Raw genomic sequence first — 14,802 nt, 5'->3', positions numbered from 1 at the left:
ATCACGGATTTTATGTAATGTGTTGAAACGGACCTGGATCTTGTGTTTATTCAAGATTTTGGAGATCTTTTTTGTGATCCCAGCAATGTAGGGTAAAGTGATGGTTTTGAAAGGCTCCTCAAGAGGGTTCTTCTTCATGGTTTGAGTGATAGCTTTGCGGATTGTATAGTCGGAGTAACCATTAGCCCTAAGAGCTTGGTGTACGTGCTTGAGTTCACTGCTTATGTGTTCCTGGTCGGATATGCATTGGGCTCTATGATACAGAGTCTTGATGAGAGAATTCTTCTGTGATGGATGGTGGTGGGAATCCGGTTTCAGATAAGCATCCGTATGGGTAGCTTTCCTGTAGACAGAGTGGCTCATTGAACCATCAGGTCTCTTTTTAATTAGGACATCCAAAAAAAAGGTATCTTGCCATCTATTTCGACTTCCATGGTAAATCTGATGGCTGGGTGTATGGAATTGATGTGGTCGAAGAATTGGTCTAGAGCAGGCCGGCCATGTGGCCAGATGACAAAAGTGTCATCCACGTACCTCTTCCATAAGGTTGGGCGCAGAGTGGCAGTCTGGATGGCGTCAGTCTCAAATTTCTCCATGAAAATGTTAGCTATAACTGGAGAAAGGGGGGAGCCCATTGGGGTGCCCTCAGTTTGTTTGTAGAAAGTTCCATTCCAAGTGAAGTATGTATTGGTTAAACAGTGTCTCACCAGGGGGGGTACCTCAGTGTTTAGTCCTTGATGAACCAAGTCTTCAATGATTGCAATGGTGTCAGGTACAGGAACCTTGGTGAATAAGGAAACTACATCAAAACTGACAAGCAGGTCGTCTGGGGACAGGGAAATACCCTTGATTGTTGATACCAGGTGAGTAGAATTTTGTACCGCAGAGGTGGTCTTTCCAGTGAAAGGACGCAGGATTTCAGACAAAAAACGAGCTAGTTTGTAGGTGGGGGAGCTGATAGTAGAGACTATGGGACGAAGAGGTGTATCAACTTTATGTATTTTTGGTAAGCCGTATAATCTTGGTGGCCTGGCAGCAGAAGGTTTCAACGAAAACTGTTTAGATTGATCAATTAATGCGGTTGAATCAGAAATTATTTTGTTGGTTTGTGTGACGAGGCTGTTGGTGGGATCTCTTTTTATTTTTGTATAACTACCATCGTCGAGTAATTCTTTAATTTTGTTGTTGTATTCTATTTTATCCATGATGACAGTAGCATTGCCTTTGTCAGCTGAGAGAACTACAATATCATTCCTCTTTTTTAATTTATATAATTCAAAACGCTCATCTTTGTTGAGGTTGCTAGCTGGCATCTTAGCGTTTTTGAGGGTTGCAGCGATTTCAGATCTTGCTACGTCTGCAGCGATGTGACCCAGGCCCCTGAGAGCAACGTCTACTTGGGCAATTATATCATTAACTGGTATGTGTTTAGGTGTGACTGCAAAGTTTAGACCTTTAGCTAAAACGGATTTCAGACCATCGGAAATAGAACTGTTACTGCGATTAATTACGACTTTATTAACGTCTAACTTTTTGGTGTGTGGGTCCGGTCTTTTGTTGAAGAGGAGGTTAAATTTGGAAATCAGGTTTTCCTTACATTTGGTCGACATAGTAGCAGCTGAAGAGGCAGTCATATTGTCTACATGTTCCCAATCCGATGTGGACATTATTGCCGTCAATGATAAGTGTGATTTGTAGAGTGTCTTGTCTAACTGATCTAGTTCTGTGCGTATAAGTCTGATTTTTTCTGAGATAAGAGCTAAGCTAGTTTTGAAAAGAATTCGTTTCGCATTAGAAGAAGTTACAGTAGCAGAGGTGAGTATAAATGCGATTGGTATTACCCCAGAGTCGCGGCATCTCTTCAGGAAGGTGAGAGACTCGATCAGCTGAGCTTTCTTATCCCGGAGTTTGTTGAAGGATCTTAGAGTTATGTGAAAACCCTCCCCGTAGAGGCGATTAAATTTTGATTTAAAGCTTTCGTGACTGCAGTAATTCATATTCTTAGTTTTTTCGGTAAAGTCACGTTGAAGAGAAACAACAAAATAACAAAATATATATAAAACAATAAAAATTCTCACGACGTTTCGACCATAACTCAAACGGTCATCATCAGGTGTGTCGGTTTGCATAAATTTATTTTTTTATTTTGAAAACGGCATATTTATTTATTTATTTATATAAAAAAATAACGTTTGCGTCACGCGCAGCGATTGGCAGTTTGCCCAGGACTAGTCCATCTATTTTTTGAAAAGAGGAGGGGGGAGACGAAATTTGTTTTTATGTATGCTGTCTGAAAGCCACTGTAAGCGTGAACAATCAATCAAGAACTGAAATGATTTATCAAATCTTTCCAATGATTGCTAAGATAGAATCCATCTTCTCGGTTGAAATTGTCTCTGTGCTTGTATATGTGGATAGCCTCATGAACGAATCTCTCATGGAAGCCAGATGGCTTACAAAGAACCTCCGTCTTGGAAAAGTCAATGGCATGTGAGCCTACTGAATTAGAACAATGATCTGCTACGGCCGAGGTGTTGGTCCTACCGTGTTTAAGGTCTGCTTTATGTTCACGAATGCGGTCCGAGATATGGCGTTTGGTTTCTCCAATGTAACTACTACCACAGAGGCAACTTAGTTTGTAGACACCAGGGTATTGTATGTCCGGAATCACATCTTTTACAGACGGAACCAGATCACGGATTTTATGTAATGTGTTGAAACGGACCTGGATCTTGTGTTTATTCAAGATTTTGGAGATCTTTTTTGTGATCCCAGCAATGTAGGGTAAAGTGATGGTTTTGAAAGGCTCCTCAAGAGGGTTCTTCTTCATGGTTTGAGTGATAGCTTTGCGGATTGTATAGTCGGAGTAACCATTAGCCCTAAGAGCTTGGTGTACGTGCTTGAGTTCACTGCTTATGTGTTCCTGGTCGGATATGCATTGGGCTCTATGATACAGAGTCTTGATGAGAGAATTCTTCTGTGATGGATGGTGGTGGGAATCCGGTTTCAGATAAGCATCCGTATGGGTAGCTTTCCTGTAGACAGAGTGGCTCATTGAACCATCAGGTCTCTTTTTAATTAGGACATCCAAAAAAAAGGTATCTTGCCATCTATTTCGACTTCCATGGTAAATCTGATGGCTGGGTGTATGGAATTGATGTGGTCGAAGAATTGGTCTAGAGCAGGCCGGCCATGTGGCCAGATGACAAAAGTGTCATCCACGTACCTCTTCCATAAGGTTGGGCGCAGAGTGGCAGTCTGGATGGCGTCAGTCTCAAATTTCTCCATGAAAATGTTAGCTATAACTGGAGAAAGGGGGGAGCCCATTGGGGTGCCCTCAGTTTGTTTGTAGAAAGTTCCATTCCAAGTGAAGTATGTATTGGTTAAACAGTGTCTCACCAGGGGGGGTACCTCAGTGTTTAGTCCTTGATGAACCAAGTCTTCAATGATTGCAATGGTGTCAGGTACAGGAACCTTGGTGAATAAGGAAACTACATCAAAACTGACAAGCAGGTCGTCTGGGGACAGGGAAATACCCTTGATTGTTGATACCAGGTGAGTAGAATTTTGTACCGCAGAGGTGGTCTTTCCAGTGAAAGGACGCAGGATTTCAGACAAAAAACGAGCTAGTTTGTAGGTGGGGGAGCTGATAGTAGAGACTATGGGACGAAGAGGTGTATCAACTTTATGTATTTTTGGTAAGCCGTATAATCTTGGTGGCCTGGCAGCAGAAGGTTTCAACGAAAACTGTTTAGATTGATCAATTAATGCGGTTGAATCAGAAATTATTTTGTTGGTTTGTGTGACGAGGCTGTTGGTGGGATCTCTTTTTATTTTTGTATAACTACCATCGTCGAGTAATTCTTTAATTTTGTTGTTGTATTCTATTTTATCCATGATGACAGTAGCATTGCCTTTGTCAGCTGAGAGAACTACAATATCATTCCTCTTTTTTAATTTATATAATTCAAAACGCTCATCTTTGTTGAGGTTGCTAGCTGGCATCTTAGCGTTTTTGAGGGTTGCAGCGATTTCAGATCTTGCTACGTCTGCAGCGATGTGACCCAGGCCCCTGAGAGCAACGTCTACTTGGGCAATTATATCATTAACTGGTATGTGTTTAGGTGTGACTGCAAAGTTTAGACCTTTAGCTAAAACGGATTTCAGACCATCGGAAATAGAACTGTTACTGCGATTAATTACGACTTTATTAACGTCTAACTTTTTGGTGTGTGGGTCCGGTCTTTTGTTGAAGAGGAGGTTAAATTTGGAAATCAGGTTTTCCTTACATTTGGTCGACATAGTAGCAGCTGAAGAGGCAGTCATATTGTCTACATGTTCCCAATCCGATGTGGACATTATTGCCGTCAATGATAAGTGTGATTTGTAGAGTGTCTTGTCTAACTGATCTAGTTCTGTGCGTATAAGTCTGATTTTTTCTGAGATAAGAGCTAAGCTAGTTTTGAAAAGAATTCGTTTCGCATTAGAAGAAGTTACAGTAGCAGAGGTGAGTATAAATGCGATTGGTATTACCCCAGAGTCGCGGCATCTCTTCAGGAAGGTGAGAGACTCGATCAGCTGAGCTTTCTTATCCCGGAGTTTGTTGAAGGATCTTAAAGTTATGTGAAAACCCTCCCCGTAGAGGCGATTAAATTTTGATTTAAAGCTTTCGTGACTGCAGTAATTCAGATTCTTAGTTTTTTCGGTAAAGTCACGTTGAAGAGAAACAACAAAATAACAAAATATATATAAAACAATAAAAATTCTCACGACGTTTCGACCATAACTCAAACGGTCATCATCAGGTGTGTCGGTTTGCATACATTTATTTTTTTATTTTGAAAACGTCATATTTATTTATTTATTTATATAAAAAAATAACGTTTGCGTCACGCGCAGCGATTGGCAGTTTGCCCAGGACTAGTCCATCTATTTTTTGAAAAGAGGAGGGGGGAGACGAAATTTGTTTTTATGTATGCTGTCTGAAAGCCACTGTAAGCGTGAACAATCAATCAAGAACTGAAATGATTTATCAAATCTTTCCAATGATTGCTAAGATAGAATCCATCTTCTCGGTTGAAATTGTCTCTGTGCTTGTATATGTGGATAGCCTCATGAACGAATCTCTCATGGAAGCCAGATGGCTTACAAAGAACCTCCGTCTTGGAAAAGTCAATGGCATGTGAGCCTACTGAATTAGAACAATGATCTGCTACGGCCGAGGTGTTGGTCCTACCGTGTTTAAGGTCTGCTTTATGTTCACGAATGCGGTCCGAGATATGGCGTTTGGTTTCTCCAATGTAACTACTACCACAGAGGCAACTTAGTTTGTAGACACCAGGGTATTGTATGTCCGGAATCACATCTTTTACAGACGGAACCAGATCACGGATTTTATGTAATGTGTTGAAACGGACCTGGATCTTGTGTTTATTCAAGATTTTGGAGATCTTTTTTGTGATCCCAGCAATGTAGGGTAAAGTGATGGTTTTGAAAGGCTCCTCAAGAGGGTTCTTCTTCATGGTTTGAGTGATAGCTTTGCGGATTGTATAGTCGGAGTAACCATTAGCCCTAAGAGCTTGGTGTACGTGCTTGAGTTCACTGCTTATGTGTTCCTGGTCGGATATGCATTGGGCTCTATGATACAGAGTCTTGATGAGATAATTCTTCTGTGATGGATGGTGGTGGGAATCCGGTTTCAGATAAGCATCCGTATGGGTAGCTTTCCTGTAGACAGAGTGGCTCATTGAACCATCAGGTCTCTTTTTAATTAGGACATCCAAAAAAAAGGTATCTTGCCATCTATTTCGACTTCCATGGTAAATCTGATGGCTGGGTGTATGGAATTGATGTGGTCGAAGAATTGGTCTAGAGCAGGCCGGCCATGTGGCCAGATGACAAAAGTGTCATCCACGTACCTCTTCCATAAGGTTGGGCGCAGAGTGGCAGTCTGGATGGCGTCAGTCTCAAATTTCTCCATGAAAATGTTAGCTATAACTGGAGAAAGGGGGGAGCCCATTGGGGTGCCCTCAGTTTGTTTGTAGAAAGTTCCATTCCAAGTGAAGTATGTATTGGTTAAACAGTGTCTCACCAGGGGGGGTACCTCAGTGTTTAGCCCTTGATGAACCAAGTCTTCAATGATTGCAATGGTGTCAGGTACAGGAACCTTGGTGAATAAGGAAACTACATCAAAACTGACAAGCAGGTCGTCTGGGGACAGGGAAATACCCTTGATTGTTGATACCAGGTGAGTAGAATTTTGTACCGCAGAGGTGGTCTTTCCAGTGAAAGGACGCAGGATTTCAGACAAAAAACGAGCTAGTTTGTAGGTGGGGGAGCTGATAGTAGAGACTATGGGACGAAGAGGTGTATCAACTTTATGTATTTTTGGTAAGCCGTATAATCTTGGTGGCCTGGCAGCAGAAGGTTTCAACGAAAACTGTTTAGATTGATCAATTAATGCGGTTGAATCAGAAATTATTTTGTTGGTTTGTGTGACGAGGCTGTTGGTGGGATCTCTTTTTATTTTTGTATAACTACCATCGTCGAGTAATTATTTAATTTTGTTGTTGTATTCTATTTTATCCATGATGACAGTAGCATTGCCTTTGTCAGCTGAGAGAACTACAATATCATTCCTCTTTTTTAATTTATATAATTCAAAACGCTCATCTTTGTTGAGGTTGCTAGCTGGCATCTTAGCGTTTTTGAGGGTTGCAGCGATTTCAGATCTTGCTACGTCTGCAGCGATGTGACCCAGGCCCCTGAGAGCAACGTCTACTTGGGCAATTATATCATTAACTGGTATGTGTTTAGGTGTGACTGCAAAGTTTAGACCTTTAGCTAAAACGGATTTCAGACCATCGGAAATAGAACTGTTACTGCGATTAATTACGACTTTATTAACGTCTAACTTTTTGGTGTGTGGGTCCGGTCTTTTGTTGAAGAGGAGGTTAAATTTGGAAATCAGGTTTTCCTTACATTTGGTCGACATAGTAGCAGCTGAAGAGGCAGTCATATTGTCTACATGTTCCCAATCCGATGTGGACATTATTGCCGTCAATGATAAGTGTGATTTGTAGAGTGTCTTGTCTAACTGATCTAGTTCTGTGCGTATAAGTCTGATTTTTTCTGAGATAAGAGCTAAGCTAGTTTTGAAAAGAATTCGTTTCGCATTAGAAGAAGTTACAGTAGCAGAGGTGAGTATAAATGCGATTGGTATTACCCCAGAGTCGCGGCATCTCTTCAGGAAGGTGAGAGACTCGATCAGCTGAGCTTTCTTATCCCGGAGTTTGTTGAAGGATCTTAAAGTTATGTGAAAACCCTCCCCGTAGAGGCGATTAAATTTTGATTTAAAGCTTTCGTGACTGCAGTAATTCATATTCTTAGTTTTTTCGGTAAAGTCACGTTGAAGAGAAACAACAAAATAACAAAATATATATAAAACAATAAAAATTCTCACGACGTTTCGACCATAACTCAAACGGTCATCATCAGGTGTGTCGGTTTGCATAAATGTATTTTTTTATTTTGAAACCGGCATATTTATTTATTTATTTATTTATAAAAATAACGTTTGCGTCACGCGCAGCGATTGGCAGTTTGCCCAGGACTAGTCCATCTATTTTTTGAAAAGAGGAGGGGGGAGACGAAATTTGTTTTTATGTATGCTGTCTGAAAGCCACTGTAAGCGTGAACAATCAATCAAGAACTGAAATGATTTATCAAATCTTTCCAATGATTGCTAAGATAGAATCCATCTTCTCGGTTGAAATTGTCTCTGTGCTTGTATATGTGGATAGCCTCATGAACGAATCTCTCATGGAAGCCAGATAGCTTACAAAGAACCTCCGTCTTGGAAAAGTCAATGGCATGTGAGCCTACTGAATTAGAACAATGATCTGCTACGGCCGAGGTGTTGGTCCTACCGTGTTTAAGGTCTGCTTTATGTTCACGAATGCGGTCCGAGATATGGCGTTTGGTTTCTCCAATGTAACTACTACCACAGAGGCAACTTAGTTTGTAGACACCAGGGTATTGTATGTCCGGAATCACATCTTTTACAGACGGAACCAGATCACGGATTTTATGTAATGTGTTGAAACGGACCTGGATCTTGTGTTTATTCAAGATTTTGGAGATCTTTTTGATGCCATAACCAATGTTGCGATTTCACGTGAACTAATCTATTAACCCTAACATTGGAAGGGACGTCCTCTATGGCACGTTATATCCTTTGCTGCTATTCTGTTACCAATCTCCCCTTCGCTATTTTCCAGCTATGTGGTCTTCCCAAGCGCACCAACATTCCCAAGCGCACCAACAGCCTCGTCACACAAACCAACAAAATAATTTCTGATTCAACCGCATTAATTGATCAATCTAAACAGTTTTCGTTGAAACCTTCTGCTGCCAGGCCACCAAGATTATACGGCTTACCAAAAATACATAAAGTTGATACACCTCTTCGTCCCATAGTCTCTACTATCAGCTCCCCCACCTACAAACTAGCTCGTTTTTTGTCTGAAATCCTGCGTCCTTTCACTGGAAAGACCACCTCTGCGGTACAAAATTCTACTCACCTGGTATCAACAATCAAGGGTATTTCCCTGTCTCCAGACGACCTGCTTGTCAGTTTTGATGTAGTTTCCTTATTCACCAAGGTTCCTGTACCTGACACCACTGCAATCATTGAAGACTTGGTTAATCAAGGACTAAACACTGAGGTACCCCCCCTGGTGAGACACTGTTTAACCAATACATACTTCACTTGGAATGGAACTTTCTACAAACAAACTGAGGGCACCCCAATGGGATCCCCCCTTTCTCCAGTTATAGCTAACATTTTCATGGAGAAATTTGAGACTGACGCCATCCAGACTGCCACTCTGCGCCCAACTTTATGGAAGAGGTACGTGGATGACACTTTTGTCATCTGGCCACATGGCCGGCCTGCTCTAGACCAATTCTTCGACCACATCAATTCCATACACCCAGCCATCAGATTTACCATGGAAGTCGAAATAGATGGCAAGATACCTTTTTTGGATGTCCTAATTAAAAAGAGACCTGATGGTTCAATGAGCCACTCTGTCTACAGGAAAGCTACCCATACGGATGCTTATCTGAAACCGGATTCCCACCACCATCCATCACAGAAGAATTCTCTCATCAAGACTCTGTATCATAGAGCCCAATGCATATCCGACCAGGAACACATAAGCAGTGAACTCAAGCACGTACACCAAGCTCTTAGGGCTAATGGTTACTCCGACTATACAATCCGCAAAGCTATCACTCAAACCATGAAGAAGAACCCTCTTGAGGAGCCTTTCAAAACCATCACTTTACCCTACATTGCTGGGATCACAAAAAAGATCTCCAAAATCTTGAATAAACACAAGATCCAGGTCCGTTTCAACACATTACATAAAATCCGTGATCTGGTTCCGTCTGTAAAAGATGTGATTCCGGACATACAATACCCTGGTGTCTACAAACTAAGTTGCCTCTGTGGTAGTAGTTACATTGGAGAAACCAAACGCCATATCTCGGACCGCATTCGTGAACATAAAGCAGACCTTAAACACGGTAGGACCAACATCTCGGCCGTAGCAGATCATTGTTCTAATTCAGTAGGCTCACATGCCATTGACTTTTCCAAGACGGAGGTTCTTTGTAAGCCATCTGGCTTCCATGAGAGATTCGTTCATGAGGCTATCCACATATACAAGCACAGAGACAATTTCAACCGAGAAGATGGATTCTATCTTAGCAATCATTGGAAAGATTTGATAAATCATTTCAGTTCTTGATTGATTGTTCACGCTTACAGTGGCTTTCAGACAGCATACATAAAAACAAATTTCGTCTCCCCCCTCCTCTTTTCAAAAAATAGATGGACTAGTCCTGGGCAAACTGCCAATCGCTGCGCGTGACGCAAACGTTATTTTTTTAATATATATAAATAAATAAATATGCCGTTTTCAAAATACATTTATGCAAACCGACACACCTGATGATGACCGTTTGAGTTATGGTCGAAACGTCGTGAGAATTTTTATTGTTTTATATATATTTTGTTATTTTGTTGTTTCTCTTCAACGTGACTTTACCGAAAAAACTAAGAATATGAATTACTGCAGTCACGAAAGCTTTAAATCAAAATTTAATCGCCTCTACGGGGAGGGTTTTCACATAACTTTAAGATCCTTCAACAAACTCCAGGATAAGAAAGCTCAGCTGATCGAGTCTCTCACCTTCCTGAAGAGATGCCGCGACTCTGGGGTAATACCAATCGCATTTATACTCACCTCTGCTACTGTAACTTCTTCTAATGCGAAACGAATTCTTTTCAAAACTAGCTTAGCTCTTATCTCAGAAAAAATCAGACTTATACGCACAGAACTAGATCAGTTAGACAAGACACTCTACAAATCACACTTATCATTGACGGCAATAATGTCCACATCGGATTGGGAACATGTAGACAATATGACTGCCTCTTCAGCTGCTACTATGTCGACCAAATGTAAGGAAAACCTGATTTCCAAATTTAACCTCCTCTTCAACAAAAGACCGGACCCACACACCAAAAAGTTAGACGTTAATAAAGTCGTAATTAATTGCAGTAACAGTTCTATTTCCGATGGTCTGAAATCCGTTTTAGCTAAAGGTCTAAACTTTGCAGTCACACCTAAACACATACCAGTTAATGATATAATTGCCCAAGTAGACGTTGCTCTCAGGGGCCTGGGTCACATCGCTGCAGACGTAGCAAGATCTGAAATCGCTGCAACCCTCAAAAACGCTAAGATGCCAGCTAGCAACCTCAACAAAGATGAGCGTTTTGAATTATATAAATTAAAAAAGAGGAATGATATTGTAGTTCTCTCAGCTGACAAAGGCAATGCTACTGTCATCATGGATAAAATAGAATACAACAACAAAATTAAATAATTACTCGACGATGGTAGTTATACAAAAATAAAAAGAGATCCCACCAACAGCCTCGTCACACAAACCAACAAAATAATTTCTGATTCAACCGCATTAATTGATCAATCTAAACAGTTTTCGTTGAAACCTTCTGCTGCCAGGCCACCAAGATTATACGGCTTACCAAAAATACATAAAGTTGATACACCTCTTCGTCCCATAGTCTCTACTATCAGCTCCCCCACCTACAAACTAGCTCGTTTTTTGTCTGAAATCCTGCGTCCTTTCACTGGAAAGACCACCTCTGCGGTACAAAATTATACTCACCTGGTATCAACAATCAAGGGTATTTCCCTGTCCCCAGACGACCTGCTTGTCAGTTTTGATGTAGTTTCCTTATTCATCAAGGTTCCTGTACCTGACACCATTGCAATCATTGAAGACTTGGTTCATCAAGGACTAAACACTGAGGTACCCCCCCTGGTGAGACACTGTTTAACCAATACATACTTCACTTGGAATGGAACTTTCTACAAACAAACTGAGGGCACCCCAATGGGATCCCCCCTTTCTCCAGTTATAGCTAACATTTTCATGGAGAAATTTGAGACTGACGCCATCCAGACTGCCACTCTGCGCCCAACTTTATGGAAGAGGTACGTGGATGACACTTTTGTCATCTGGCCACATGGCCGGCCTGCTCTAGACCAATTCTTCGACCACATCAATTCCATACACCCAGCCATCAGATTTACCATGGAAGTCGAAATAGATGGCAAGATACCTTTTTTGGATGTCCTAATTAAAAAGAGACCTGATGGTTCAATGAGCCACTCTGTCTACAGGAAAGCTACCCATACGGATGCTTATCTGAAACCGGATTCCCACCACCATCCATCACAGAAGAATTCTCTCATCAAGACTGTGTATCATAGAGCCCAATGCATATCCGACCAGGAACACATAAGCAGTGAACTCAAGCACGTACACCAAGCTCTTAGGGCTAATGGTTACTCCGACTATACAATCCGCAAAGCTATCACTCAAACCATGAAGAAGAACCCTCTTGAGGAGCCTTTCAAAACCATCACTTTACCCTACATTGCTGGGATCACAAAAAAGATCTCCAAAATCTTGAATAAACACAAGATCCAGGTCCGTTTCAACACATTACATAAAATCCGTGATCTGGTCCCGTCTGTAAAAGATGTGATTCCGGACATACAATACCCTGGTGTCTACAAACTAAGTTGCCTCTGTGGTAGTAGTTACATTGGAGAAACCAAACGCCATATCTCGGACCGCATTCGTGAACATAAAGCAGACCTTAAACACGGTAGGACCAACATCTCGGCCGTAGCAGATCATTGTTCTAATTCAGTAGGCTCACATGCCATTGACTTTTCCAAGACGGAGGTTCTTTGTAAGCCATCTGGCTTCCATGAGAGATTCGTTCATGAGGCTATCCACATATACAAGCACAGAGACAATTTCAACCGAGAAGATGGATTCTATCTTAGCAATCATTGGAAAGATTTGATAAATCATTTCAGTTCTTGATTGATTGTTCACGCTTACAGTGGCTTTCAGACAGCATACATAAAAACAAATTTCGTCTCCCCCCTCCTCTTTTCAAAAAATAGATGGACTAGTCCTGGGCAAACTGCCAATCGCTGCGCGTGACGCAAACGTTATTTTTTTAATATATATAAATAAATAAATATGCCGTTTTCAAAATACATTTATGCAAACCGACACACCTGATGATGACCGTTTGAGTTATGGTCGAAACGTCGTGAGAATTTTTATTGTTTTATATATATTTTGTTATTTTGTTGTTTCTCTTCAACGTGACTTTACCGAAAAAACTAAGAATATGAATTACTGCAGTCACGAAAGCTTTAAATCAAAATTTAATCGCCTCTACGGGGAGGGTTTTCACATAACTTTAAGATCCTTCAACAAACTCCGGGATAAGAAAGCTCAGCTGATCGAGTCTCTCACCTTCCTGAAGAGATGCCGCGACTCTGGGGTAATACCAATCGCATTTATACTCACCTCTGCTACTGTAACTTCTTCTAATGCGAAACGAATTCTTTTCAAAACTAGCTTAGCTCTTATCTCAGAAAAAATCAGACTTATACGCACAGAACTAGATCAGTTAGACAAGACACTCTACAAATCACACTTATCATTGACGGCAATAATGTCCACATCGGATTGGGAACATGTAGACAATATGACTGCCTCTTCAGCTGCTACTATGTCGACCAAATGTAAGGAAAACCTGATTTCCAAATTTAACCTCCTCTTCAACAAAAGACCGGACCCACACACCAAAAAGTTAGACGTTAATAAAGTCGTAATTAATTGCAGTAACAGTTCTATTTCCGATGGTCTGAAATCCGTTTTAGCTAAAGGTCTAAACTTTGCAGTCACACCTAAACACATACCAGTTAATGATATAATTGCCCAAGTAGACGTTGCTCTCAGGGGCCTGGGTCACATCGCTGCAGACGTAGCAAGATCTGAAATCGCTGCAACCCTCAAAAACGCTAAGATGCCAGCTAGCAACCTCAACAAAGATGAGCGTTTTGAATTATATAAATTAAAAAAGAGGAATGATATTGTAGTTCTCTCAGCTGACAAAGGCAATGCTACTGTCATCATGGATAAAATAGAATACAACAACAAAATTAAATAATTACTCGACGATGGTAGTTATACAAAAATAAAAAGAGATCCCACCAACAGCCTCGTCACACAAACCAACAAAATAATTTCTGATTCAACCGCATTAATTGATCAATCTAAACAGTTTTCGTTGAAACCTTCTGCTGCCAGGCCACCAAGATTATACGGCTTACCAAAAATACATAAAGTTGATACACCTCTTCGTCCCATAGTCTCTACTATCAGCTCCCCCACCTACAAACTAGCTCGTTTTTTGTCTGAAATCCTGCGTCCTTTCACTGGAAAGACCACCTCTGCGGTACAAAATTATACTCACCTGGTATCAACAATCAAGGGTATTTCCCTGTCCCCAGACGACCTGCTTGTCAGTTTTGATGTAGTTTCCTTATTCATCAAGGTTCCTGTACCTGACACCATTGCAATCATTGAAGACTTGGTTCATCAAGGACTAAACACTGAGGTACCCCCCCTGGTGAGACACTGTTTAACCAATACATACTTCACTTGGAATGGAACTTTCTACAAACAAACTGAGGGCACCCCAATGGGATCCCCCCTTTCTCCAGTTATAGCTAACATTTTCATGGAGAAATTTGAGACTGACGCCATCCAGACTGCCACTCTGCGCCCAACCTTATGGAAGAGGTACGTGGATGACACTTTTGTCATCTGGCCACATGGCCGGCCTGCTCTAGACCAATTCTTCGACCACATCAATTCCATACACCCAGCCATCAGATTTACCATGGAAGTCGAAATAGATGGCAAGATACCTTTTTTGGATGTCCTAATTAAAAAGAGACCTGATGGTTCAATGAGCCACTCTGTCTACAGGAAAGCTACCCATACGGATGCTTATCTGAAACCGGATTCCCACCACCATCCATCACAGAAGAATTCTCTCATCAAGACTCTGTATCATAGAGCCCAATGCATATCCGACCAGGAACACATAAGCAGTGAACTCAAGCACGTACACCAAGCTCTTAGGGCTAATGGTTACTCCGACTATACAATCCGCAAAGCTATCACTCAAACCATGAAGAAGAACCCTCTTGAGGAGCCTTTCAAAACCATCACTTTACCCTACATTGCTGGGATCACAAAAAAGATCTCCAAAATCTTGAATAAACACAAGATCCAGGTCCGTTTCAACACATTACATAAAAT

The 14,802-nt window shown here is 41.2% G+C and overlaps 1 protein-coding gene across 9 annotated transcripts in view; it reads left to right on the top strand.

Annotated features, from left to right (window-relative positions):
- LOC116941513 (uncharacterized) overlaps positions 1–14,802 on the top strand; it is a 59,065-nt gene that overhangs the window by 23,400 nt on the left and 20,863 nt on the right. The gene's annotated exons all lie outside the window — the stretch shown is intronic.

This window comes from Petromyzon marinus, chromosome 12 (genome assembly GCF_048934315.1).
Source record: "Petromyzon marinus isolate PM22_M1 ecotype Great Lakes invasive population chromosome 12, UKy_Petmar_22M1.pri1.0, whole genome shotgun sequence".
In the NCBI taxonomy this organism is placed as follows: Eukaryota; Metazoa; Chordata; class Hyperoartia; order Petromyzontiformes; family Petromyzontidae; genus Petromyzon; species Petromyzon marinus.
This window is presented reverse-complemented; position numbering and strand designations above follow the sequence as displayed.